General features: G+C 47.0%; 1 protein-coding gene across 3 annotated transcripts in view; it reads right to left on the reverse strand.

Moving 5' to 3' along the window:
- The window catches only part of CERS2 (ceramide synthase 2), a 53,002-nt gene extending 30,832 nt beyond the window's left edge, over positions 1 to 22,170 (reverse strand). Inside the window, exon 1 of one of the 3 annotated variants that reach the window (XM_028709400.2) lies at positions 22,057 to 22,170. The gene's annotated coding sequence lies outside the window, so the exon portion shown is untranslated. Of the gene's footprint in view, positions 1 to 20,738; positions 20,840 to 21,780; positions 21,915 to 22,056 lie in introns of those variants that run through there. The other 2 variants (XM_028709402.2, XM_028709401.2) reach the window with 2 other exon arrangements.
- Between the last annotated feature and the right edge of the window lie 2,619 nt (positions 22,171 to 24,789).

Below are 24,789 nucleotides of genomic sequence, written 5' to 3' on the forward strand. Positions count from 1 at the left end.
ATAGCTCGGGGCCCCACTCTCTTGGGAGCCCCCCCAAAAAAACTGAAGAGAGAGAGAGAAAAAACTGGGTAACATGTGCAAATGACTTGAGATACCTTTTAGGTCCATAAATTACCATATAGCATATATTCAACACAAAAAACAGCAAAGATTTGTTGTTGACAAAGGACAACTGGACATATAAAGGGCCCCATTGCCTTCAGGAGCTGAGGGCCTCATCCATCCTAAACTGCCCGGGACAGGCGGATACCAAAAAGGAGAAGGAAAGGGCTTGATTGTAAAAAAAGAAAGAACCTAAAGCAGTAGAATCACAAATAAGAATTTAACAGCAATCAATCAAGACCTTTGAGAAGTTAAAATAGACTAAAAACAAGTCAAAACTCGCATGGGCTTTCTTTGCATCTGGGTAAACGTGTGCTTTTTGGCAGGTGCCAAAAAGTATGTCAATATTAGCTTGGGTACGCTAGGTCAGTGCCATTTCATGCTCAGATGAACCTCCCTGATCTCCGCCTGGGGTGAGTTTGAGGACGGGTGCCCGCCTGGCAGAAACCGCCCCGGGGGCAAAACTAAGATGGTAAGGGGCCTGGCGGGAGAGTCGCCTTGAGCCACCAGGCCAGAGAGGTTTTCAGTGGCTCTGGAACAGAGGTTTTGTGCGCAGAACGGATTTGAGGTATAAACGCCTTGCCAAAGTCCGGTGGGGACATGGCAGTGTGGCGCAGTGGTTAGAGTGTCAGACCGGGACCCAGGAGATCAGGGTTCAAATGCCCAACTCGACCAGGAAGCTCCTCGCTCTCAGCCTTACCTACCTCGCAGGGTTGTTGTGCGGTTAAAAATGGGGAGAGGGAAAACTACCGTATTTTTTGCTCTATAAGACTCACTTTTTCCCTCCTAAAAAGTAAGGGGAAATGTGTGTGCGTCTTATGGAGCGAGTGCAGGCTGCGCAGCTATCCTAGAAGCCAGAACAGCAAGAGGGATTGCTGCTTTCACTGCGCAGCGATCCCTCTTGCTGTTCTGGCTTCTGAGATTCAGAATACTTTTTTTCTTGTTTTCCTCCTCCATAAACTAGGTGCGTCTTGTGGTCTGGTGCGTCTTATAGAGCGAAAAATACGGTATATCTGCTGCCTTGATCTCCTTGGAGGAAAAGAGGAGCTGGGTATCAAATAAGTGCAGAAATAAATAAAATGTGAGGACAGGTGGATTTGATTTAAATCACAATTTAAATCACTAGTCAGTAAGATTTGATTTTTCCATGTAAAACACTTGGGTTTTTTAAACCAAAAAAATAGGTTTAAAATTGGGGATTGTCTTATACACAGGTAGTGCTGAGGAGGCATTTTCTTAATTTGGAGTCCGCCCAAATAGGGGGCGTCTTATACACAAAAAAATACGGTAAATCAAATTTCTTTTACAGAAAGACTCATTCTTGCTGGTATAATCTTAATATTCACACAAGCAGATGAAGGTTCCGTTTTTGGAATAATACATTTTCAGAGTAGTTTTTACAGTTATATCAAAAATCACTGATTCAGTTATACTCTTAGAAATACATAGACCGATAACTATGAAATTATTGTGAGGTTTAATAAGTTAACCGTTTATATTAGGACAACTTTTCTGCTTTACCTTTATTGGAAGGAGAAAAACATAATCATTTCCTTAATAACAACTTAAACAATGTATTTGACTAAAACAATAACATTATAGCATATGTATCCATGTTAACTGATGTGGTTAAACAATTAAAAAAAAAAAACTTAGACTGAGTTTTAGCACACATGAAAAAACAAATCCTTATTTCTTGAATAGCCTTTGGGCTATAATGTAACTTAAATAGAAAACTGTCTTTAGAATGATTTTTCCTCCAAAAGCACATTGTTTAAAAAATCTGATTTAAATAAAAAAAAAAATCCCAATTTAAATAAAAAAAATTTTTTAAAAATTATTTATCCACCCTGGGATTGCTGCTTGGGTTTCGATACCCGCTGTTACTCATAGTGGAAACCTTCACAGATCAGATCAAAAGAATCTTTATCTGCATCAGCCACGAACTGTAGCAATAAAATAAAATACAATGAACTGCAGATAGAGGTTAAAAAAACTATACAAAATACATTTTTGAGGTTTAGATCAATCATCAGATAACAGATCTTACTCTAATTGCCCCTGCTAATTATTTTTTTTGCAGTTTTTGCTGTCACCTGATTATCTTTCTTTCCGCGAAATGTTTCCTACCAGCCTGGGGTTGTCTCCCTCTTCTCGCATAGAAGCCCCATAAGATGCGTGGGCAGAGAAAGAGAAGCACATTAGTGCCTTTTATTAACTGCGGTGGCTGCCAAGGGTTGCAAAACACCAGGTCACACCCCGTGTGTGCATGAACTCAGGGCCAGATTCAGGTTGGATGAGGCCCTCAGCTCCTGAAGGTAATGGAGCCCTTTCTATGTCCAGCTGTCCTTTGTCCACAACAAATTGTCCTGTTCTTCGTGCTGAAGACAGTGGTACCTCTGGTTGTGAACAGGATCCGTTCCGGAGCCCCGTTCGCAACATGAGCAGAACGCAACCCGCAGTGGCGCGTCTGCGCATGACGTCATTTTGTGCTTCTGCGCATGCGGCGAAAAGTAGTGAAACCCGTAAGTAACCCTTTCCGGTACTTCCGGGTCGCCGTGGGACACAACCTGAAAAAACGTATCATGAAGCAAACGTAACACGAGGTATGACTGTATATGCTATATGGTAATTGATGGACCTGATAGGTATCTCAAGCCATTTGCACATGTTGCCCTGCAACCAGTCCATGCAGAATGTTGGCACCCTATATATAGAAAGGAGCAAACCAGCGATATTTTAGGGAGCAGGCTAGCAGGCGGGGCCCATGACTTACATCACAGGAGCCTATGCAACACAAAACACAAATTGTCACTGTTTTTGTTGTTGTTGAATACAGTGGTGCCTCGCAAGACGAAATTAATCCGTTCCGCGAGTCTCTCCGTCTTGTGGTTTTTTCGTCTTGCGAAGCACGGCTATTAGCGGCTTAGCAGCTATTAACGGCTTAGCGGCTATTAGCGGCTATTAACGGCTTAGCGGCTTTAAGAAAAAGGAAACAAACTCGCAAGAACTTGCAAGACGTTTCGTCTTGCGAAGCAAGCCCATAGGGAAATTCATCTTGCGGAACGACTCAAAAAACGGAAAACCCCTTTGTCTAGTGAGTTTTTCATCTTGCGAGGCATTCGTCTTGCAGGGCACCACTATATATGCTATATGGTAATTTATGGACCTAATAGGTATCTAAAGCCATTTACACATGTTGCCCTGCAACCTATATATATAGAAAGGAGCAAAGCAGTGATATTTTAGGGAGCAGGCGGGGCCCATGACTTACATCATAGGAGCCTACACAACACAAAACACTGTTTGTGTATGTAGGTTTTATTTATTTTGTTTTTTATCTTATATTTTGGAAATGCACATCCAGGTGGTTTTTTTCTTTAATTTTTTTTGGGGGGCCCCAAGAGAGTGGAGACGTAAGCTATAGCTTGTTTAACTTATATGTAAATCCGGCAGACAATGGAGGCGAGCGCCTTTGCCGTGTTCAAAATCCGCCAGGCCCCAGGCGAATTTTGCACCCTGCTATCGGCCCCTTGCAACCAAGCGAAAATCTCCGCCACCTGGGAGATCATTGGATCTGGACTGTTTTCACACACTAATACCCCGCCCTGTAGAATTCTGTCCGTTGACCTGCACAATCAGAATGAATTCCGGGGACCAAAATGCTTTTTCTGCGCAGCCTTGAGCAGGAGCAGCGAACAACAATTGCTGTCGCTTGTCTTCTCTCGCCCAACTGCCCTGCTCACAGCTGTGAAGAATATTCTTACGTCATGAGTGGTCTGGTCTGTGTCACCATTCAGAAAAACAGGTCAGAATAGGGCAATATATATATATATATATATATATATATATATATATATATATATATATATGCTTTCGTAGATTTTCACGGGTACAGGAATGCAGGTTTTGGTGTCCTCGGGTGTCTTCCCGTGTAAAAGTTGGGGTGTCTAGGCGACGTTTCGACGAGGTCTCACTCGTCATCTTCAGGCTGGTGCTTTCGGCTTCTTGTTACTGGAACAGAGCAGGATCTCAGTGTTTGAGTTCCTATAAATACTGTTGAGGAGGTGTGTTGTATAGCCTCCAATGTTCTGGGCAGAGAGGAAGTTCCCAGGCTAGTGTGCCTTTTCTTCTTTTGTTCCTTAATTGCTTGAGGGATATCTTGAGTGATTTCTTGAGTGATATCCTGAGTACCACTTAGGTGGGTCATTAGGTGTGGATTAGTTGCTAAAGCCTTTGTGTCTTGACCTCTTGAACTTTGTGAAGAGTTTTTCTGAGAAGATGGGTGTACTGCATTTAGTTGTGCTCTGGCTTGGCTTCGTGTATAGGGGCGAGCTGTGGTTTTGTGGCCTGTGCCAGCCAGATCTGTGTAGGGATTGCAGGGGGGTGCAGCATCCGGAGGTGCCACCATGGTTTGGCTACTGGATGGTGTCTGTAATTTATCTGTGGAGAGGGTCTGGGTTTGGGTCTGGTGTGGTTGATTGGTGATGGCGTTCTGTGTGCCTCTGGATCTGGTGTCAGTTTTTGTGGGGAGGGCTAATTTCCAGATGTCTGGCAAGCGGGATGTGTCGTCACGCTTGTTCATGTTGTGAGGGTGTTTCTCTATCTCGATGGCTTCCATGATTATTCTCTTGTGGTGATGTTCCATGTTAGAGAGCAATTTGGAATCTGCAAAATTAATTTCGTGTCCTGTTTCTTTCATGTGTTGGAAAAGAGAGGAAGTTTTTTCTTCTTTTTTGACGGCATTCTTGTGTTCTGCGATACGTGCATTTATTCGTCTGTTTGTTTGTCCAATGTACGTGGCTGGGCAGACTTTGCAGGGTATTTCATAGACCCCTTGGTTTTCCAACTGGATTTTATCCTTGGGGTTTCTGAGGATATTGGCTATTTTTTGGTTGGCGCAAAAGGCTGTTTTGATATTGTGTTTATGGAGGATTTTGCTAATTTTATCTGTAGTGCCCTTGATATAAGGAAGGAGGGCCATGCCATTGTTTTCTTCTGTGTCTTGGTTTTTGGGGGGTGTTTCTTTTTGGATTAGCTTCGTAACCCTGTTTTGCTGGTATCCATTGGCAATTAACACATTTGAGAGATTCTGTAACTCAGTTGTCAAGTGGTCTTTGTCAGCCAGGCGTTTGGTTCTGGAGATGAGAGTCTTGGCTACGGAGTTTATTTGTGCAGGGTGGTGGTGTGATTGTGCATGTAAGTAGCGGTTGGTGTGTGTTTTTTTCCGGTAGATAGTGTGTCCTAGGGAGCCATCAGGTTTTTTGTAGATTAGGCTATACACGAAGCCAAGCCAGAGCACAACTAAATGCAGTACAGCCATCTTCTCAGAAAAACTCTTCACAAAGTTCAAGAGGTCAAGACACAAAGGCTTTAGCAACTAATCCACACCTAATGACCCACCTAAGTGGTACTCAGGATATCACTCAAGAAATCACTCAAGATATCCCTCAAGCAATTAAGGAACAAAAGAAGAAAAGGCACACTAGCCTGGGAACTTCCTCTCTGCCCAGAACATTGGAGGCTATACAACACACCTCCTCAACAGTATTTATAGGAACTCAAACACTGAGATCCTGCTCTGTTCCAGTAACAAGAAGCCGAAAGCACCAGCCTGAAGATGACGAGTGAGACCTCGTCGAAACGTCGCCTAGACACCCCAACTTTTACACGGGAAGACACCCGAGGACACCAAAACCTGCATTCCTGTACCCGTGAAAATCTACGAAAGCAAATATCTCACCTCTACGGGGAGGAAACCTTCCAGCTGACAAGAACCTACGAGAAACTAGAAATCCGAAGAGCCTCCATCTTATGTGATCTCTTGTTCCTACGCAACTGCCGAGACAACAACTTAATTCCCACATGCTTCCAACTTAAATTCCACTCTAAAACCCCAGCTACCGAAAGGATCCTGAAACGAACTGAACTATCCCTAATCAGAAACGAACTACACAAGAAAAGATACCTACTAAACCAAACCAACAAAGATCTGCTCACTCTTCACCTCAAACTCTGTAACAAAATCCACTCCGCACTCTGGGACAAATGCAAACAACTAGCCGTCTGGAGAGCTGAAACGGAGACCTCACATAAGACAGACACACACACCAACAAACTCCACAAACTAGAGAAACGCCAGAAGCCCAGCCACCCTCCACAACAACCCATGAAACAAACAGTACATAACATATCAGACAGGATCCTCACCTCAACTGAAACCAAAGTACTCTCCAAAGGTTTCAACTTTGCAGTCGCCCCGAGACGCATCCCCACGGAAAACATCATATGCGGAGTCGAAGCTAGCCTAACCAAAATCAACCCAGATGAAGCCAATAAAATCAGACTTGAAGTCACCAACATCCTCTGCTCCAGCAAACCACCCAGAAGCAATTTACACAAAGAAGAACAGAAAGCACTCACCAACCTGAGGAAAGACAACAACATAATCATTCTCCCAGCAGACAAAGGTAATGCCACTGTTGTGATGAACACATCGGACTACCAAGCAAAACTATCAAATCTACTCCAAGACCCTACCTACCAACCTATAAAAACAGATCCCACCACCTATCTGGAAAAAACCACCAAATCCAAAATAAAAGCCTCTCCTATCAGTGAAGAAATCCAGCTAAGAATCATCCCCAGAGAAAAATCATCCAGATGCCCCAAACTCTACGGCCTCCCCAAGATACACAAAGAAGGAACACCACTCAGACCAATAGTCAGCTCCATAGGCTCACCTCTACAAAATCTCGCTAAATTTCTCGCCAAGCAACTTCAGCCCTATGCAGAATCCATCTCTTCACACGTTCCAAACTCCTTCCAGTTCATAGAAACAATAAAGAAGCAAAACCTACATCCCAATGACCTACTTGTGAGCTTCGATGTTGTATCTCTCTTCACACAAGTGCCCATTAATGAAGCCTTGACAGCCATTCAAAACAAATACAATCCCCCCGAATACATCTTGGACCTGACCAACCACTGCCTAACCAACACGTACTTCATCCACAATGGACAAAGATACAAACAGATAGAAGGAGCACCTATGGGATCACCCCTCTCACCGGTCATCGCAAACCTGTACATGGAACACTTTGAAACCAATGCTTTAGACAAGTCAGAACACAAACCTAAACTTTGGCTCAGATATGTTGACGACACCTTTGTAATTTGGCCACACGGGAAGGAAAAACTGGACAGCTTCCTCACACATCTCAACAGCCTACACCCCAAAATACAATTCACTATGGAAATAGAAGCCAACAACCAACTTCCCTTCCTTGACGTCCTAATCTACAAAAAACCTGATGGCTCCCTAGGACACACTATCTACCGGAAAAAAACACACACCAACCGCTACTTACATGCACAATCACACCACCACCCTGCACAAATAAACTCCGTAGCCAAGACTCTCATCTCCAGAACCAAACGCCTGGCTGACAAAGACCACTTGACAACTGAGTTACAGAATCTCTCAAATGTGTTAATTGCCAATGGATACCAGCAAAACAGGGTTACGAAGCTAATCCAAAAAGAAACACCCCCCAAAAACCAAGACACAGAAGAAAACAATGGCATGGCCCTCCTTCCTTATATCAAGGGCACTACAGATAAAATTAGCAAAATCCTCCATAAACACAATATCAAAACAGCCTTTTGCGCCAACCAAAAAATAGCCAATATCCTCAGAAACCCCAAGGATAAAATCCAGTTGGAAAACCAAGGGGTCTATGAAATACCCTGCAAAGTCTGCCCAGCCACGTACATTGGACAAACAAACAGACGAATAAATGCACGTATCGCAGAACACAAGAATGCCGTCAAAAAAGAAGAAAAAACTTCCTCTCTTTTCCAACACATGAAAGAAACAGGACACGAAATTAATTTTGCAGATTCCAAATTGCTCTCTAACATGGAACATCACCACAAGAGAATAATCATGGAAGCCATCGAGATAGAGAAACACCCTCACAACATGAACAAGCGTGACGACACATCCCGCTTGCCAGACATCTGGAAATTAGCCCTCCCCACAAAAACTGACACCAGATCCAGAGGCACACAGAACGCCATCACCAATCAACCACACCAGACCCAAACCCAGACCCTCTCCACAGATAAATTACAGACACCATCCAGTAGCCAAACCATGGTGGCACCTCCGGATGCTGCACCCCCCTGCAATCCCTACACAGATCTGGCTGGCACAGGCCACAAAACCACAGCTCGCCCCTATACACGAAGCCAAGCCAGAGCACAACTAAATGCAGTACACCCATCTTCTCAGAAAAACTCTTCACAAAGTTCAAGAGGTCAAGACACAAAGGCTTTAGCAACTAATCCACACCTAATGACCCACCTAAGTGGTACTCAGGATATCACTCAAGAAATCACTCAAGATATCCCTCAAGCAATTAAGGAACAAAAGAAGAAAAGGCACACTAGCCTGGGAACTTCCTCTCTGCCCAGAACATTGGAGGCTATACAACACACCTCCTCAACAGTATTTATAGGAACTCAAACACTGAGATCCTGCTCTGTTCCAGTAACAAGAAGCCGAAAGCACCAGCCTGAAGATGACGAGTGAGACCTCGTCGAAACGTCGCCTAGACACCCCAACTTTTACACGGGAAGACACCCGAGGACACCAAAACCTGCATATATATATATATATATATATATATATATATATATATATATATGGACTTTCGCGGGACCACGTGATTTTTCTTCTTTACGTTCGTAATCAAGCTCAATGTTGCCTTCTGAACTAGCCGGATGTTTAACTGAGAGCCAATCGCAGTCAGTCCATCATTTGAAAACTGACTTTTGAGCCCTCTTGCCCCAAAATGGAAACTAGACATCCCATTTTGGCAACTATAACCCTGGTTTAAGGAGCCATTTGACGCCTGGGCTTATAATCTGAGAGTTTCTAGCCGTTTCGCCTTCGGGGATGAAGTCAAACCATTAGAGAGCGACATGAAAAATCTTTTAAAAATAAGAATTGGATAAAATGACACAAAGCATTCGAAACCTGCGGGACCAGAGATTTACAGAAGATTGGAAGAAATATACGAACTATTTGAAGAGCAACTGTAATCAACAAATTATGCCAGTAGGACTACAAGAAGTTTTGTAAGGAGAAATATATGAAATATATTGAGATTTGAGATATTGAGAAATGAGATTTAAATGTAATAGTGAGAGTAAGAAATGCAAATTAAGTGAATACAGTGGTACCTCGGGTTAAGTACTTAATTCGTTCCAGAGGTCCGTACTTAACCTGAAACTGTTCTTAACCTGAAGCACCACTTTAGCTAATGGAGCCTCCTGCTGCCGCCGGAGCACGATTTCTGTTCTCATCCTGAAGCAAAGTTCTTAACCTGAAGTACTGTTTCTGGGTTAGCGGAGTCTGTAACCTGAAGCGTATGTAACCTGAAGCGTATGTAATGCGAGGTACCACTGTAGATTGGGAAATTTTCAGATGTGATTGATGGAAGTAAAAAAATTGTATAAGATAGTTATTAGTATAAAAATTGGGGAATTCGTGGAAGGGAATTGAGGTCGACCTTAGAAAAAGATTTCAAGATTGATGTTTATAAGTTAAAATGGGTTATATAAAATGAACTAAATACAATAATGAACTAAATATAATAAGGTTAAAAAATTAGGGATAAGAACTTGTTGAACAAAAATTGGAATTGGAATGCAAGAAGGGGAGGCGTGGGGAAGTCATGGAAATAAGTTATTGAAAATAAGGTTTGTAACTGAGTGTTTTTTCTATTTTTAATTTTTTTTGTATCTTTTTCTTTCTTTTCTTTTTTCTTGGAAAATCTCAATAAATATCTTTTAAAAAAAATTGTATAAGATATAAAAGTATGTTTAGTTATTGTTGGAAATGATATGTTGAAAAACTAGTAAAATCATATATATATATATATATATGCCCCGATGGAGCAATCCCCAAAAGGGTTTCAATTGCCAGGACAAATATTGCGCCAACATGCTTGGGAAGAAGTTTCAAGGAGTTTGTGTGGGGTGGGGAGAGAAACACAGGACGGCAAGGGGAGGACGGGTTCTCCTTGCAGGGCGGCTGACTTCTGTTTTATCTTTTAAGCCTTCGGTTCAGAGGGTCGGAGTTCGCCAGGGCTCCTCGACGGTCATCTTGCAATTCAGGAAGGTGGGGAAATTATGTGCTCTTTCCAAAAGATGGCTGCTTCAACGGATCGGGCAGACATATTACAGTGGTACCTCAGGTTACATACGCTTCAGGTTACAGACTCCGCTAACCCAGATATAGTGCTTCAGGTTAAGAACTTTGTTTCAGGATGAGAACAGAAATCGTGCTCCGGCGGTGTGGCGGCAGCAGGAGGCCCCATTAGCTAAAGTGGTGCTTCAGGTTAAGAACAGTTTCAGGTTAAGAACGGACCTCTGGAACAAATTAAGTACTTAACCTGAGGTGCCACTATACTGTATTTTCCCGTGTACAGCACGCACCTGTGTATAAGATGCCTCCTATTTTGGGGGACTCAAAATTAAGAAAATGGGGGGAGATTGCGCAGAGTTGTTGACCTTTTTTTTGGGGGGGGGGGGAATTGCCAAGAACTGCTCATCCGCCTGAACAACGGTTCCTATCAGACGCAATGAAAAGGCCACCAAACGTCTGACCGCTTGCAGCCAGCGGCCGCCTATCGCAAATCAAATCATTGCCGCAGCCACCACTAACCCACACTGCCACCGCTGACCATCTCCAGCTCATGGCAGCAACCAGTCACCCGTCTCCCCCACAGCACTACCCGTGTATAAGGCGGCCCCAATTTTTAAGCATTACTTTCACGTAAATAATCCTTGTGTTATACATGGAAAAGTACAGTACAGTGGTAATAATAATAATAATAATTTATTATTTGTACCCCGCCCATCTGGCTGGGTTTCCCCAGCCACTCTGGGCGGCTTCCACAGAGACCAAAAATTCACTAAAATGTCACACATTAAAAACTTCCCTGAACAGGGCTGCCTTCAGATGTCTTCTGAATGTCAGGTAGTTGTTTATCGCTTTGACATCTGATGGGAGGGAGTTCCACAGGGCGGGCGCCACTACCGAGAAGGCCCTCTGCCTGGTTCCCTGTAACCTCACTTCTTGCAGGCAGGGAACCGCCAGAAGGCCCTCGGCGCTGGACCTCAGTGTCCGGGCAGAACGGTGGAGGTGGAGACGCTCCTTCATGTATACTGGACCGAGGCCGTTTAGGGCTTTAAAGGTCAACTTTGAATTGTGCTCAGAAACGTACTGGGAGCCAATGTAGATCTTTCAAGACTGGTGTTATGTGGTCTCGGCAGCCGCCCCCAGTCACCATACCTTGGGTTATGTATCCAGAGGGATACATAAACTTCGGGTTGCGAACGTGGCAAACCCGGAAGTGTGTACTTTCGGGTTTCACCACGCGCACATGCACAGGAAGCGCTCAATCTCACTATGTGCGTGCACAGAAGGGCACCACCTGGGTGCGGACTTTTTGGGATACGGCCGGACCTCCAGAACAGATCCCATCCATAACCAGAGGTACCACATAATTTCTTTTCTGAACAACAAGCCCTGCTTTCGGGACCTGGGAGCAAAACAAGAGCACTTCTATCTTAGGTCGGCCTGGTCGCCGCAGCGGCCGACTCAGGTGTTTTGAAAAGGGACGCTCAAAAGCAGCTCACGAAGGTGCGTTTCCCACAGCGACAGGCCTTCTAAGGGCAACTGCTCCTGGGCATGGAGGCTCCACTATCCAGACAGGAGAGGAGCCCTTCTGAAGGGCCATCGAATTCAACAGCCTATCCTAATATGGGTTCCAAAGAGTACAAAGCTATCAAAATCTGGAGGCTGCCGGTCAGAGTTGGTAGCACGGGGATTGGGGGGAGCCTCAGAAACACAGATCTGGAGATACAGGAGGATGAGGAGCTGTCTCCCACTGAGTCAGACCATTGCTCTATCTAATTCAGTTTTGTCAACACTGGCTGGCAGGGTTTCCGATGGGGAGGAAACACTGACTTACCTGCAGATGTCAGGTTTTTTACCTGAGACCTCCGGCACGCAGAGCTGATGCTTTCAGCCACAGTCCTCCCCTTTTAAAGAAAAAGCCCGGTTCTGAATTAAGGGCTGAATTAAAATGCAAACAGAGAAGGGCTTTGGGTGAGTCGGACCCAGAGGAAAGCAGACAAGGAGTCGCTCCCAGCCTCAGATAGTGAAGACGCCAGAGGTTGAAGCTGGGACCTTCTGCAGGCGCAGCAGGTGCTGTAACCACTGAGCTACAGCACCTCTCTTCCAAACAGAGCAAGATTCCAGTCCTCATGAGTCTGAGGACATAGCTCTCTCCCTGCAATGCCAGGAGATTTCAGGGACTGAGCCTGGGACCGTCTGTGTGCGAAGAGACTTGTCCTGTGATTAAGCTGGAGGTGCTCCTCCAGCTAATAATAGTAATAGATATTATGATAATAGATATTATTATTATTGGCAGAGAACTGCAAGAACACATCAATCTGGCCCAGAGGCTGCCAACTGGCAAAGGCCAGCACGAAACGTAAAGCTTTTCGCCCTCCAAGGATGCTAGACTTAATTACCTGCACACAGCAATAAGAGACGCAGCCAGCTTCCATAAGACTTATTTGCATCTGCTCCCCGGTGCCAACAGAAAGCTAATTTGTTTTGCACTAGGCAATATTTGAAGCTGGCGAAGAGAAGGGCCCTGAGAATGCAAGGGCGTAGGATGCTGGATCAGGTCCATGGGGGCCCATCGATCCCAGGATCCTGTTCCCACAGGGGCCAAGCGCTGCAACCCCAAAAGCAGAACCCAAAAGACAGAAGCAGCACTCCGCCCAAATGAGATCTATTGTCTCCAATGGTGAATTTTGCAAATCTGGCCAACTGGCAGCTGGCGACCAAGAGCGGCTGAGGGCTCTTGACTTTAGCACCTGGTGCAGTCAAGGTAGGATGGGGGGGGGCAGGGGGAAGCACAGGTAAGGAGCCCCATTCAGCAGAGACACCCCCCCCAATCAACACAGTGCTAGCCGATCACATTTTGAAGTAATGCACACCCACCTCTTAAAACAGATTGGGTAAACAAATTACTGGGCTCAACAGGACCCTCATCCTGACAAGGGGCACTCATCCTGCCCCAAGGAGGCTCTCCAAAGCACCTGAGCCGATTCCGCAAGCGCCTCTCCATCGAGAGGCAGTGTGGCGTAGTGGTTAGAGGATTGGACCAGGATCTGGGAGGAACCAGGGTTCAAGCTCGGCCATTAAGCTCGCCGCGTGAGCGACTCTCCCCCTTAGCCTCGCCTCCCTCGCAGGGTCACTGTGGGGTGGAGAACCACGCTTTTGGGAGGAAAAAAGTAGGCTATCTTCGCAAACCGATCGGTAAATTCCCAATAATAGCCATCTGCAGTTGCCTTACCTGGAGGGGAGGGGGGGAAGGACACCTAATGGCCTTTTTCAGACACGGGAGGTTTAGGAGTGCGGAAAAATCCATACACAAAAAGCTTTGAAACTTGCCCTTCGGGTATTTTCCTCTCTCTCCCCCAACCAAGATCAGACGCAAAAGCAGGTAACTGCAGCCAAATCCATTAAGAGCATTAAAGCCTTACTGCGATCAAAGGTTTGCCACCCACCCAAGCACAGCTTATGCTCAAGAAAACCGTCCTGTTATTTATTCCCAGCGTCCAACAGATCTGCCACCAAGTCCTTAAAAATAAACCTGTTTCTCTAAAGGCACCCATTATTTTTTTTTGCAGGGAACTCTCCAAACACCCATCCACACCTGAGACAGAAGAAGAGGCCGCTGGATCAAGCCAATGACCCCTCTAGGCCACCCTAGGGCTCTTACAGTGGCCAAATCTCCCTGGGAACGGTGAGGCCAAGATAGACTGCCCCTGGGGGTGGAGGTTCCATTGGAACGTCAGAAGAGGCCTTGCTGGCCGGGGGCAAAACCCACCACCCCGTTCTCACGTTGGCCAGACAGTTGCCCATTTAGGGAAGGCCACAAGGAGGACGTGAGCGCAAGAGGACTGTCTCTTCTGGTGACTTCCTCAGCTTCGTTTCCTCACCTTTCCCCTGAAGCAAAAAAAATTAAAAAGACCCAGATGCTGCAAGCCTTCCTCATAGTTGCCCCATCCTAAGATCACTTCTTAGACATCACCTTGTCCACAAAGGTCCGTATTGTTAAAGCAATGATTCTCCCAGTCGTGATGTATGGAAGTGAGAGTTGGACCATAAAGAAGGCTGATCGCCGAAGAATGGATGCTTTTGAATTCTGGTGCTGGAGGAGACTCTTGAGAGTCCCATGGACTGCAAGAAGAGCAAACCTCTCCATTCTGAAGGAAATCAGCCCTGAGTGCTCACTGGAAGGACAGATCCTGAAGCTGAGGCTCCAAGACTTTGGCCACCTCATGAGAAGAGAAGACTCCCTGGAAAAGACCCTGATGTTGGGAAAGATGGAGGGCACAAGGAGAAGGGGACAACAGAGGACGACATGGTGGGACAGTCAAAACAAAAAAAAAATCCTTCCAGTAGCACCTTAAAGACCAACTAAGTTAGTTCTTGGTATGTTCTGAAGAAGTGTGCATGCACACGAAAGCTCATACCAAGAACTAACTTAGTTGGTCTTTAAGGTGCTACTGGAAGGATTTTTTTTTGTTTTGACTATGGCAGACCAACACGGCTACCCATCTGTAACTGGAATGGTGGGACAGTGTTCTCGAAGCTACCAGCATGAGTTTGACCAAACTGCGGGAGGCAGTGGAAGACAGGAGGGCCTGGCGTGCTCTGGTCCAGGGGGTCACGAAGAGTCGGACTAAACGACCAACAACAACAACAACAAGATCACTTCCACACCAGGGGTGCTGGGAATCACAGCTCTGTGAGGGGGAAAACTACAGTTCCCTAAATTATCTGATATGAGGCCTCGGCAGGGCTGGCTTACCCACAGGCGCTAGGGGTGCGGGGCACCCGGGCACCAAGCTCTCAGGGGCGCCAGGCCGAGAGTCCGGTGCGGAGACTTGGAGTCCGGGGATTGAAGAGCCAGGCAGAGCGCTGCAGGTTTTTCTGCTGCCCGCCCCCCAAAATGGGGCACTGAGCAGTTTTTTGCACCCCAGGGACGTGGGTAGCGCTGTGGGTTAAACCACAGAGCCTAGGACTTGCTGATCAGAAGGTCGGCGGTTCGAATCCCCGCGACGGGGTGAGCTCCCATTGCTCGGTCCCTGCTCCTGCCAACCCAGCAGTTCGAAAGCACACCAGCACAAGTAGATCAAGAGGTACCGCTCCGGCGGGAAGGTAAACGGCGTTTCCGTGCACTGCTGTGGTTCACCAGAAGCGGCTTAGTCATGCTGGCCACATGACATGGAAGCTGTACACTGGCTCCCTCAGCCAATAAAGCGAGATGAGCGTCACAACCCCAGAGTCGGCCACGACTGGACCTAATGGTCAGGGGTCCCTTTACCTTTACCGCATATGCTAAATACGGCCCTTGGGAGAGTCACTACTGAGGATCCCCTGTGGCTCAGCTCAGACCCACCAGTTCTGTGTTGTGGGCTGTTTTGTGGATGTCCCACTTGAGGTCAGACCTCTCTACCTCTGTTGAACTTCTGAAATCTAATGAATACTTCTTCTTCTTCTTCTTCTTATTATTATTATTATTATTATTATTATTATTGTGGCAGGCTTTTATACTGGAGAAAGTGTGACCACCTATTGGTGGCTAGGGGAACTGCAGCATGACGACAGCCTTACATTTTTTGTATATAGGCAGAAAATAATTTTGTACATCCTTCTTCGGAACATGGTTGGTCCATACTTGGTTGTCTTTGCTGACAGCTTCTCAAAGGCCATGCACCACATTGAGAGACTATATATACAGTCTGGCCAAGCAACGGCTGGTTTTCAGAGAGCTGACAGTCCGAATGTTTCCAACTGCCTGTCACAGAGAACTGATTGCCTGCTAGCTGCCAATAATTCAGCCAGCCTACAGTCTGGACGAAACACAGACACCTAAGGATACGGCCAGGTATTCACTAAAATGTGGAGGCTATGCCTGGCTGTTTGACTTGAAAAAGGTTTTCGGATTTATTGGGAGTGCAGAAGACATGTAAGAGTAGAAAGATAACCTCGCAATTTCCACAAATTGTGTAATATGAATTTGTAATTGTTTATTTTACGGGATTGTTCTGTAAGGTAAGGACAGGCATACTGAAAGATTGATGATAGTAAAGACTAGTCATTCTGGGTGTTGCCTAACTAAATTCTACTTAGACTCATTAATGGACAGTAATTAGGCACATGAGTAGGACTAACGCTGCATCCAACCCAGTGATAATGATTATTAATCAGACATATGGATATGGAATGTGGATAAAAATGGTATACTGAGGACTTAATTCCTTAAGATGAGGGTTTCTTGTGTAAAGGATGCTTGATGGTTAATCATATAATAAGGATTTGTCATTATGATAAGTTGGGTAACCACACCAAATCAGTTTGGAAACATTTAAGAATACAATGTTGCATTGTAGGAAATCCGAAGGAAATTTGCACAGTGTAAAATCCAATAAAAGAAGATGAGTTCTTGTCATTATAGGGGATTGGAATGCTAAAGTAGGGAGTCAAGAGATAAAAGGAACAACTGGCAAGTTTGGCCTTGGAGTTCAAAACGAAGCAGGGCAAAGGCTAATAGAGTTCTGTCAAGAGAACAAGCTGGTCATCACAAACACTCTTTTCCAACAACACAAGAGACGACTCTACACATGGACATCACCAGATGGGCAGCATCGAAATCAGATTGATTATATTCTCTGCAGCCAAAGATGGAGAAGCTCTATACAGTCAGCAAAAACAAGACCTGGAGCTGACTGTGGCTCAGATCATCAGCTTCTTATAGCAAAATTCAAGCTTAAACTGAAAAAAGTAGGAAAATCCACTGGGCCAGTAAGATACAATCTAAGTCAAATCCCTTATGAATACACAGAGGAACTATACCAGAAAGATATGGATGGCTCGTACACCCCAGGTAGTGTGGTTGCTGACCTTGAGCCAGACATCCTGGAGAGTGAAGTCAAACGGGCCTTAGAAAGCACTGCAAATAACAAGGCCAGTGGAAGTGATGGTATTCCAGCTGAACTACTTAAAATTTTAAAAGATGATGCTGTTAAGGTGCTACACTCACTATGCCAGCAAGTTTGGAAAACTCAGCAGTGGCCAGAGGATTGGAGAAGGTCAGTCTACATCCCAATCCCAAAGGAGGGCAGTGCCAAAGAATGCTCCAACTACCGCACAATTGCACTCATTTCACACGCTAGCAAGGTTATGCTTAAAATTCTACAAGGAAGGCTCAAGCAGTATGTGGACCGAGAACTCCCAGAAGTGCAAGCTGGATTTAGAAGAGGCAGAGGAACCAGAGACCAAATTGCAAACATGCGCTGGATTATGGAGAAAGCTAGAGAGTTCCAGAAAGACATCTACTTCTGCTTCATTGACTATGCAAAAGCCTTTGACTGTGTCGACCACAGCAAACTATGGCAAGTTCTTAAAGAAATGGGAGTGCCTGATCACCTCATCTGTCTCCTGAGAAATCTCTATGTGGGACAAGAAGCTACAGTTAGAACTGGATATGGAACAACTGATTGGTTCAAAATTGGGAAAGGAGTACGACAAGGCTGTAATTTGTCTCCCTGCTTATTTAACTTATATGCAGAATTCATCATGTGAAAGGCTGGGCTGGATGAATCCCAAGCCAGAATTAAGATTGCCGGAAGAAATATCAACAGCCTCAGATATGCAGATGACACAACCTTGATGGCAGAAAGTGAGGAGGAATTAAAGAACCTTTTAATGAGGGTGAAAGAGGAGAGCGCAAAATATGGTCTGAAGCTCAACACCAAAAAAACGAAGATCATGGCCACTGGTCCCATCACCTCCTGGCAAATAGAAGGGGAAGAAATGGAGGCAGTGAGAGATTTCACTTTCTTGGGCTCCATGATCACTGCAGATGGTGACAGCAGTCACGAAATTAAAAGACGCCTGCTTCTTGGGAGAAAGATGATGGCAAACCTAGACAGCATCTTAAAAAGCAGAGACATCACCTTGCCGACAAAGGTCTGTATAGTTAAAGCTATGGTTTTATCAGTAGTGATGTATGGAAGTGAGAGCTGGACCATAAAGAAGGCTGATCGCCGAAGAATTGATGCTTTTGAATTATGGTGCTGGAGGAGACTCTTGAGAGTCCCATGGACTGCAAGAAGATCAAACGCATCCATTCTTAAGGAAATTAGCCCTGAGTGCTCACTGGAAGGACAGATCCTGAAGCTGAGGCTCCAAGACTTTGGCCACATGGTGAGAAGAGAAGACTCCCTGGAAAAGACCCTGATGTTGGGAAAGATGGAGGGCTCAAGGAGAAGGGGACGACAGAGGACGAGATGGGGGGACAGTGTTCTCGAAGCTACCAGCATGAGTTTGACCAAATTGGGGGAGGCAGTGGAAGACAGGAGTGCCTGGCGTGCTCTGATCCATGGGGTCACGAAGAGTCGGACACGACTAAACGACTAAACAACAACAACAATGGCAAGTAACGAACGGCAAGCGATGGTAAACCCCAAAATCACTTACCCTAGAAAGCAATGGATAAATCTTTCAAGGAAACCGGGTGTGGGGGAACTTTGGCCCTTCGGAGGTTCCCAAACTACAACTCCTATCAGCCCCAGCAAGCATGGCCAGGCGTGAGGATGGGATACGTAGTTCAGCGACACCTTGGTGGGCCAAATGATCCTTGCACCAAAGTAAATAAATGCACAAAGCAAAACAAAACACTCCCAAGGGCAGGCACCCCCAAACTCGGCCCTCCAGATGTTTTGGGACTACAATTCCCATCATCCCTGACCACTGGTCCTGTTAGCTAGGGATGATGGGAGTTGTAGTCCCAAAACATCTGGAGGGCCGGGTTTGGGGATGCCTGCCCGAGGCTGACTTCTACACAGAGTAGACCCGGCGAAGTTAATAAATGTGGTTAATTTCAATCTACTCTGAATGGGAGTCCGCTGAATGCAGACCCAATGAGGTTATGGCCTCAGCCTGCACAGGCCTGAAAGCTAACAACTTTGGGGAGTTTTTTTAATCCCACAGCGGATACATTAGAAAAAAAATGCTAGTCCATTACTATGATTTAATCCTACGTGGCGACTGGGCAAAGGCTGTTGCACGCGAATATTTCTGTTTTTTAACCCAGCCTTTCGGAAACTTAGAAAAGCAAACAGAGGCTAGATTCAGATGTGCCACACTGAAATGCATGCATGGCTCTCCTTTCTGAAAACCCCGGAAGCGAAAGGCCTTAAGAAACAGCAACACAACTATCGGTTTAGTTTGGACAGACCTGAGGGTGCCGTAAATGTGCTTTCGCAAACAGAAAGGAAGGAGGGGGGAAGACAGGCCTGCCATGCCCATGCTCAAAAGGGGGGACATTTCCCCCCACCCAGATCAAGGATCATTAACTGGTTCCGGGATGCCAGGGTGCCCTCGATTTGCAGGGGGGAAAGTTGCACACATACACATCAGGGTGGCGAAGATTTGGTGTAGGCCTCAAAAGGGGAGACTGGCACTTCCTGGATCGGAGGGAAAGAGCAGAAGAGAGAAGGAAGGAAGACTTTGGGGCAGGGGTCAGCAATCTTTTTCAGCAGGGGGCCGGTCCACTGACCCTCAGACCTTGCGGGGGGCCGGATTATATTTTTGGGGGGGAAATATGAACAAATTCTTATGCCCCACAAATAACCCAGAGATGCATTTTAAATAAAAGGACACATTCTACTCATGTAAAAACACGCTGATTCCCGGACCGTTTGTGGGCCAGATTGAGAAGGCGATTGGGCCGGATCCGGCCCCGCGGGCCTTAAGTTTGCCTACCCATGCTCTGGGGGGAAAGATAAACTGATATCCTACAGCAATGAAGCACACTTTGGAGAGGCAAGCCAGGAACCTCTCCCAAACTCTGCGGGGTTATGTGTAAACATGGCTTTAAGGCACAGGATTCTTGGATAAAGCTGTCAGAGAAAGGGCCATTATGGCTGGGACAATGGACCCCATAAATCAGGAGAGAAAAGAGAGAAGGGAGATGCTAGCAATGCTACAAAGGGTGGAAATTTAAGGGTGGGGGCACCAAATTCTCCCTGTCCTGCCCCCCTCTTCTCCTCCCCACTTTCGCTGAACATTTACTTGAAGGGAGTTCTCGCCCGAGCCCCCAAAAGTGTCCGAAACAAAGTCTATTTCCCCCTCACAGCCCAGAGAGGGGAGGAAAAACAGTCCCCAAATAAAGTGGGTCAGACAAACCCTTTTTTTCTGGAAATAAACACATTCCCCTTCCTTTCATCTCCAAAACACACATCCCTCAAAGATAAAAAGGTTCAGCTCTACAAAGTACCTTTCAAACTTTTCTATATAGATGCAAAAAGGTTTTGTGGGGGGGAATAAGGTGGGGATTCCTATAAATTGGGGGAAGGAAAGAAAGACCTGGAAACCCCCTTCTATAATAGGATTCTGGAGGAAACAGGGTTTTTTTAATTAAAAAGGGAGAACAATTCTTAATTTTCCGAGAGAGAAAAAAGAGAATTACCTCCGGGGTTCTTCCTCCCGCCAGTGAATCCGACTCGTGTGCAATGTGGGGTGGATGGAAGTGTGGGTCGATCCTGGCTGCCCCCACACCCACAAAAAAAAAATCCCTGGATGGAAATTAGTCATAGGGAAGGGGGGGGAGGGATCGAGGGAGGGGCGCCCCGTGCAAAGGATCCGCCCCATTGCCAAATAACAGTTTAGCCATTCAAAGCCCCGTGCGCGGAGCTCCGAGGCCCCGATCCCGCGCGCCTTTACTTGCGAGTAAGCGCCGTTAGGCCCCTTCCTTCCGAGCAGACTCGCCCTTTCCTCCGGATCCTGGAGCTCCAGGGCTTCCTGGTGCAGGGCCGCTGAGCCCGCTTACTCCCGAGTAAGCGCGCTCCTGGAGTCCCGCGTCAAAGCGGCCGGCGGCCCGCAGGCTTCGCCGGGAGTTGAGTCCACCCGTTTCCAAAACGCAGAGCAAGCCGGGGTTACTCTAGAGTAAAGGCCGCGCCCGATCCGGTGCAAAAACACTCTTTTAAAAGCTCGAATTCCCGGTAAGAGGAGCAGATGCGCTATGCCGTAAGGAGGTGCAGACGCCCCGCGATTAATGCGTGCGCCCTTGATGGCGATGGGTCTACTCCCAGTATATCTGGGAGCTTTTGCCATGCCTGCTCGGAAGCAAGCCCCGTTGACTTCCACTGGGTCTTACTCCCGAGTAAGCGGCCTGAGGATCGCAGCCTGCCTCGGCCCCGATCCGAAACCAGACACCCCCCAAAAAACAACACTCCATGAAATCAATGGAGATGAGTCTCCTCGGTGAGTAATACATACTGGAAAGTGCCCACGAGTATTTTTCCTTTAAACCGGGAGTGGCGAGGGCGCACGGGAGGGAGATATCGATCCGGTTTATAGTCTGTTTACATGACGGAAGAGAGAAAGCGGGAGAAGAGTTGGGGCGAGTAAAGGGGAATAAATGAGGGTGTGTCTCCCCCCCCAAAAAAAACATCACCCTCCCAAACAAAACACGCACACAAACTCCCCCAAAGAATTAGGAATCAACTCGCCTTTGGCGCAGCGCAGCCGAAATGGGAAGGCGCAAAGCGGAGCCTCGCCTGGAGCCACAAAGTTACTCATGACACAACCCTCCTTCCGCTCACAGTTTCCTGAACCCGGAGCAAGGGAGGGGGGGCAGGATTACAAAGAGAGAGGAGGGTTTTTTTTTGGAGGGGGGGTTGAAGAGAAGCTCGTGGGAGGAAAGCAAAGTGGGGCGAAGAAGGAGAGGAAAACCCAACTTGTTGCAAAGCATCGGGGCGCACAGACAAGACGAGGGATCCACTCACGTTTTGCACCAGGAAGTCTAGCAGAGCTCTGCGGAATCTCCCCTTCTCTCTTTTTTCTTTGGGGGGGGGGGGTTGCCTGGTTTAAAATAAAAAATTGGGGGGTGGGAGGTGAGGTTAGGGGGCGCAACCTCTCTTTCGCTCCTGCTCCTCCCCTTTGATCCAAAGCGCGCAGGCGGGGGGGGGGGGCTGCTGCTGCTGCTGGGAAGGGGCAGAAAATAAATAAATATAAAGTAAAAAGCAGTCTTCTTTTTGGGGGGTGCGCGCGCGTAAGGGGGGGCCGGGGAGTTGTTGGAGAAATGACGTCGCCCCGGGACGGATCAGGTTAGCAGCCCCGCTGAGCCACTGGCAACATTAATTCGATATCGCAAAAAAAAACAACACCACTTTTTTTGGGGGGGGGAAATAGCCAAGCCTTAGCAATCGAGGGCAGAGCCTGGCACGGCGCGTCCCCGCGCCGCCCCTCCCCCTCCATCCATCTCTCTGGCCATCCACTGACTCACCCACTTTGCTGGCGGGGGAGGGCGCGCGCGCGGGGGGGGGGTGTTGTCCCACTTTGGAGGAGGGGGGAGGGAGGGGCCTGCCCGTCACTCGGAGGGTGGGTCTCTCTCTCTCTCTCTTTCCGGATTCCGGATAGAGCCCCTCCTACCCAAGGGAGGGCTCTTCTCTCTTTTTCCCTCCCCCCCCCCGCACTTTTCTTTCTTTCTTTTTTCTTTCTTTTTGCAAAAAAAAGGAGCTTCTCTCTATTTCTCTTCTGGACTCACCAGTTTTGCAAAAGAGAGGATGGAGCTGGAAGGAAATTGGGGGGAGGGAGAGAGAAATGGGGAGGGGGACCCCAATTTTCCCCATCACTCCCCCCTTTTCTTTCTTTCTTTCTTTCTTTCTTTCTTTTTGCAAAAAAAAAAAAAAAGGCGCTTCTCTCTTTTCCTCTTCTGGACTCACCAGTTTTGCAAAAGAGAGGATGGAGCTGGAAAGAAATTGGAGGGAGGGAGAGAGAATGGGGAGGGGGACCCCAATTTTCCCCATCTTCCCCCCTTTTCTTTCTTTCTTTCTTTCTTTCTTTCTTTCTTTCTTTCTTTCTTTCTTTTTGCAAAAAAAGGAGGTTCTCTCTTTTCCTCTTCTGGACCCACCAGTTTTGCAAAAGAGAGGATGGAGGTGGAAAGAAATTGGGGGGAGGGTGAGAGAATTGGGGAGGGGGGACCCCAATTTTCCCCATTGCTTCCCCCCGCCTCGCCCACGTGGCTAAGGGACCCTGGGTTGGGCTCCAGAGGATAAGCAACTTGGTGCCGGAGTCAGAGCGTTGGTCCATGTAGATCAGCATTGTCGGCACTGGCTGGCAGCAGCTCAAGGAGGGGAGGGGGAGAAGTTGGGGAGGGGGGCAAGGTGTCTAAGCTGCCCCAGGTTGAGTGACACTTCAGAGGAGTGGCGGAGGAAGCGGACTTTGTGAGTGTGTTGCTGCATAGGGCGCAGCGGTGCTTGCACGGGCTGGCAGTATCTCTCATGAGGGGGGCAGAAAAAGAAGGGGGCAACACCCGATTCCCCCTCCCTTCACTCCAGTTGGACTGCTGCTTCGAGGAAGATGAGTCACAGCATTGCTTCACCTAGTTCAGCGAGGTCGACACTGGCTGCCAGCAGCTCTCCAAAGTTTCCGGCAAAAGGGACTTTCAACCAGCTGAACCCAGGACCTTGGGCAGGCAAGACTGAGACTCTGCCGCACCCGAAGATGACTCGGAAACTGCAATTAATCCAGAATGCGGCAGCCAGACTGGTGACTGGGAGCGGCCACTGAGACCACATAACACCGGTCCTGAAAGATCTTCACTGGATCCCAGTACAATGGTACCTTGGTTTACATACGCTTCAGATTACATACACTTCAGGTTACAGGCTCTGCTAACCCAGAAATAGCACCTTGGGTTAAGAACTTTGCTTCAGGATGAGAACAGAAATCGTGCTCCGGCGGCGCAGCTGCAGCAGGAGGCCCCATTAGCTAAAGTGGTGCTTCAGGTTAAGAACAGTTTCAGGTTAAGAACAGACCTCTGGAATTAATTAAGTACTTAACCCGAGGTACCACTGTACGTTTCCAAGCACAATTCAAAGTGTTGGTGCTGACCTTGAAAGCCCTAAACCAGGCATAGGCAAACTTGGCCCTCCAGATGTTTTGGGACTACAACTCCCATCATCCCTAGCTAACAGGACCAGTAGTCAGGGATGATGGGAGTTGTAGTCCCAAAACATCTGGAGGGCCCAGTTTGCCTATGCCTGTCCTAAATGGCCTTGGCTTAGTAGACCTGAAGGAGTGTCTCCAACCCCCTCCATTCTGCCCGGACACTGATGTCCAGCTCCGGTTCCCTGCCTGCAAGAAGTGAGGTTACAGGGAACCAGGCAGAGGGCCTTCTCGGTGGTGGCGCCTGCCCTGTGGAATGCCCTCCCATCAGATGTCAAGGCAATAAACAACTATTTTACTTTTTGACAATTGAAGGCAGCCCTCTTTAGGGAAGTTTTTAATGTCTGGTGCTGTATTGTTTTTAATATTCTGTTGGAAGCCACCCAGAGTGGCTGGGGAAACCCAGCCAGATGGGCGGGGTATAAATTATTATTATTATTAATAATAATAATAACATAAAGCACGAGGCTAGTCCTCATTGTGCACCCAGTGAGTTGTGTTACGTGACTGACAGCAGCAAAAACAAACGGCCTGATGAAACAGTACAAACATCGTCAGACCAGGATCTC

This window comes from Podarcis muralis, chromosome 16, assembly GCF_964188315.1.
Source record: "Podarcis muralis chromosome 16, rPodMur119.hap1.1, whole genome shotgun sequence".
NCBI lineage: Eukaryota > Metazoa > Chordata > Lepidosauria > Squamata > Lacertidae > Podarcis > Podarcis muralis.